Genomic DNA, 3,710 nt, shown 5'->3' with positions numbered 1-3,710 from the left:
TTGCTCGCGTCAAATTTGCTCTCCGTTGACGATCCGACCGTCTTCTATCTCGTGGGAACGATGAACTTCTATGGAAAGTTTAATGGATAACTCTGAATGAGTTTAAGAACTCTGTACGAGTTAAAACTCTGTACGAGTTAAAACTCTGTTAATAGAGTTGTTAGAACGGAAAATTCGGTTAATGACCAAGCTGATATTCTGTTATTGAAGAATCCTCTTAGATTTGATCTTCTGAATTTGATTCAAAAATCCTATCTCCAAGGATTTTACTACTGTTGCTGTTGAATCACCAAACCTAAGTGGTTGAGATCCTGAAAATCCAACCTGCTGCCAACTCTTCCATTCCAAAAAGCCAGCCCTTAACTCAGTTGAGTTTGTTGAGTTTTTATAGGTGGATAAGAGGTTGTAACTGCCCTCTAAATCCGCTCCTAAGTGGGCGTGATTTCCTCAGATCGTGGGGAAAATAGTTCTGAAACCATTCGACTCATATTTGAATGAGTCAAACACCCAACCTGGGCTTCAGGACCCTAACCTTGCGTCTTAGGATTGAGACGCGAATTTGGGTATTGATTGAACATCCAGAACGCGAGGGTCGCTCACGTTTCGCTTGTTGTAACGCAGGTCCGACTCCAGCGTTTTGATGTTGTAACGCGGGTTTGACCCTGGCATTTTGATTTTGTAACGTGGGTTCGACCCTCGCATTTTGATGTTGTAATGCGGGATCGACTCCAGCGTTTTGATGTTGTAACACGGGTTTGACCCTAGTGTTTTGATGTTGTAACGTGGGTTCGACCCTCGTATTTTGATGTTGTAACGTGGGATCGACCCCGGCGTTTTGATGTTGACACACGGGGAGGACCTCCGCGTCTTGATCGACCCCGGCGTTTTGATGTTGACACACGGGGAGGACCTCCGCGTCTTGTCTTGAAGAGATTATCATAAAGTAATCTCTTTCGTCATAGCGTTGCAAAGATCATTATCTTGTAATCTTCGTCTTGGCTCCTTGAGAATATGAGAGTCGTCAGATTGTAACTCCCGATGTTGATAGTGAATACTGTTGAACTAGAGCTCTCATCAGTTGTCGTGAAGGTCACCAGATTGTAACCTTCAGCGATCTACGTGAAAGTCTTCAAATTGTAGCCTTCTGGAAGTCGTCAGATTGTAACTTTCATCATTGGTGTTTGATGGAGGATAAGCTATCTATTGTGATTTTTAGACATCCTACATAACCCCCTCCAAAGTTTTCGAAAGTTCATGGTTGACTGGGATGAATTTTTAGAATACTTTGGATCTCACTCTGATCCTGGAGCTGTTAATTTCTTGTCGTAAAGGAGTCATTCTCTGCACTCGCTTCGAAGGCATCTTGGTTGAAGGGATTTTCCACATAGGACCTTTGTGAAGGTATGGGTCATAATCCTGCTTCTGGAATACGGGGGTGGACCCCTGCGTTTTGAATTTGAGACGCGGGGCTGACTTAGGCGTTTTGAATTTGAAACCCGGGTGTGACCTCGGCGTCATGATTTTTGTAACGCGGGTCTGACCTCGACATTTTGACTTGAGACATGGAAGTGGCTTCCGTGCATTTTTGACTAAGTCTTTGAAACTTGTCTTTAGCTTATCTGTTTTAAGTCTCGGCTCATGTCCATTAAGCTCATAGACCTTTAAACATGCATAGGATTTTTGGCAAACCCTCAGCCATCAACGGATTTGATAAGCTTTTACCGACTACCGTTTGAGTCGGGCTAGCATATGGATTGTCTAAGTCCGTTCCACATGTAACGTTGTGCTAAGAGAATGAACCCTCTTAGACTTGATGCTATGATTTTGAATACATAGACTTTATCATTTTTACAAAAAAAGACTAACCGGCGACGCGTGTTAGGCGTAGGCTTATCCCTACTTAGGATTTGGGATAAGGTTCCCCATGCGTGTAAGACATGGATTTTGGTGTTATTAATAACGACCCGCTACGATGTTGAATACGTAGGCTTTGCTATTATTACGGGAATAGGTTACCCGGCAGCATGTGTTAGATGCTGACTTATCTCTAATTAGGGATCGAGATAAAATCCCCCATGCATGTGAGGCATGGATTTTGGTGCTACAATGTTGAATACGTAGGCTTTGCCACTGTTTCTTCCTATGTTACTTGAAACACTGAAAGAAAGTTGGAAACGCCAGAGGTGTAATATTAACTTGGCATGAATTTCCACTTAGAGTAAAATTCAGAAATTTTCTTTATTATCACTAGGATAATTCCAGAAAATCTTTAATCCGTTGGGGATTTCATTATGAAAACTTGCTATTCTTGTTAAAAAAGGATTAACAAGTTCATTGGGGGTTTGACTGTTAGAGGTGTGATGTTAACCTAACAGTATTTTATGGACCTATCGCTCTATTGAGGAGAGTCGATAAGTTAATTTTTGTCAGAGGTGTAGTGTTAACGTGATAGGATGTGTGTTGCGATTGGAGCAACTTTGTGGACTTATCATCCTATTGACGAGGATTGATAAGTGAATTTGTCAGCGGTTTAATGTTAACGTGACAGGGATGTGTTGCGATTGGAGCAACTTTCTGGACTTATCATTCTATTGACGAGGATTGATAAGTGGATTTTTGTCAGAGGTATATTGTTAACGTGACAGGAATGTGTTGCGATTGGAGCAACTTTGTGGACTTATCATCTTATTGACGATGATTGATAAGTGGATTTTGTCAGAGGTATATTGTTAACGTGACAGGAATATGTTGTGATTGGAGCAACTTTGTGGACTTATCATCCTATTGACGAGGATTGATAAGTGGATTTTGTCAGAGGTATATTGTTAACGTGACAGGAATGTGTTGCGATTGGAACAACTTTGTGCACTTATCATTCTATTGACGAGGATTGATAAGTGGATTTTGTCAGAGGTTTGATGTTAACTTGACAGGAATGTGTTCTTGTGACTTGCACAAGATTTTAGGAATTAGCGTCTCGCTAGGAAAACTTGCTAAATGAGTTTATCATCAAAAGCAATAAATTTTGATGCTTGTGATTTGAACAAGATTTTGAAGACTTAGCGTCTTGCTGGGGAAGATTGTGATTTGAGCAATTTTGAGGACTTATAATCCTATTATCAAGGATTGATAAGTTGATTGTTGTCAGAGGTATATTGTTAACGTGACAAATTGTGAGTGATGCAAGTTGAATGCATACTCTGTGGGGATGATGATCGTCAGAAGTGTAATGTTAACTCGACGATGTGAAAGATTCGTTACTCTTAATCCAATGGATTCCAAGTAACCAACCCCCAGTCTTGATTAAGACTTAGTAGGGGAAGAAAAAGAGGTAGACAAGGCACATCGCCTAGTGAGACACTATCCATGAAGTCGAAATAGAGGCACATCACCTGGTAGGCCATTATCTGATGAGTTTGACTATCAGAGGTAATTATTAACATGATAGTTGTGGACTTGCCATCCTATTGAAGCGGATTAGCAGGAGAATTTGGAGGGAATGGACTATCAGAGGTAATCATTAACATGATAGTTTTGATAGACCCATCATCCTACTTGAAGAGGATTGGTGGGGGAATTTAGAGAAAATAGACTATCAGAGGTGATCATTAACGTGATAGTTTTAGTGGACCTGCCATCCTATTGAAGCGGATTAACAAGTTGATGGACTATCAGAGGTAAATGTTAACGTGATAGTTTTTGTGGACCTA

The sequence above is a fragment of the Asparagus officinalis genome, chromosome 10, assembly GCF_001876935.1.
Source record: "Asparagus officinalis chromosome 10, Aspof.V1, whole genome shotgun sequence".
Lineage (NCBI taxonomy): Eukaryota > Viridiplantae > Streptophyta > Magnoliopsida > Asparagales > Asparagaceae > Asparagus > Asparagus officinalis.
This window is presented reverse-complemented; position numbering follows the sequence as displayed.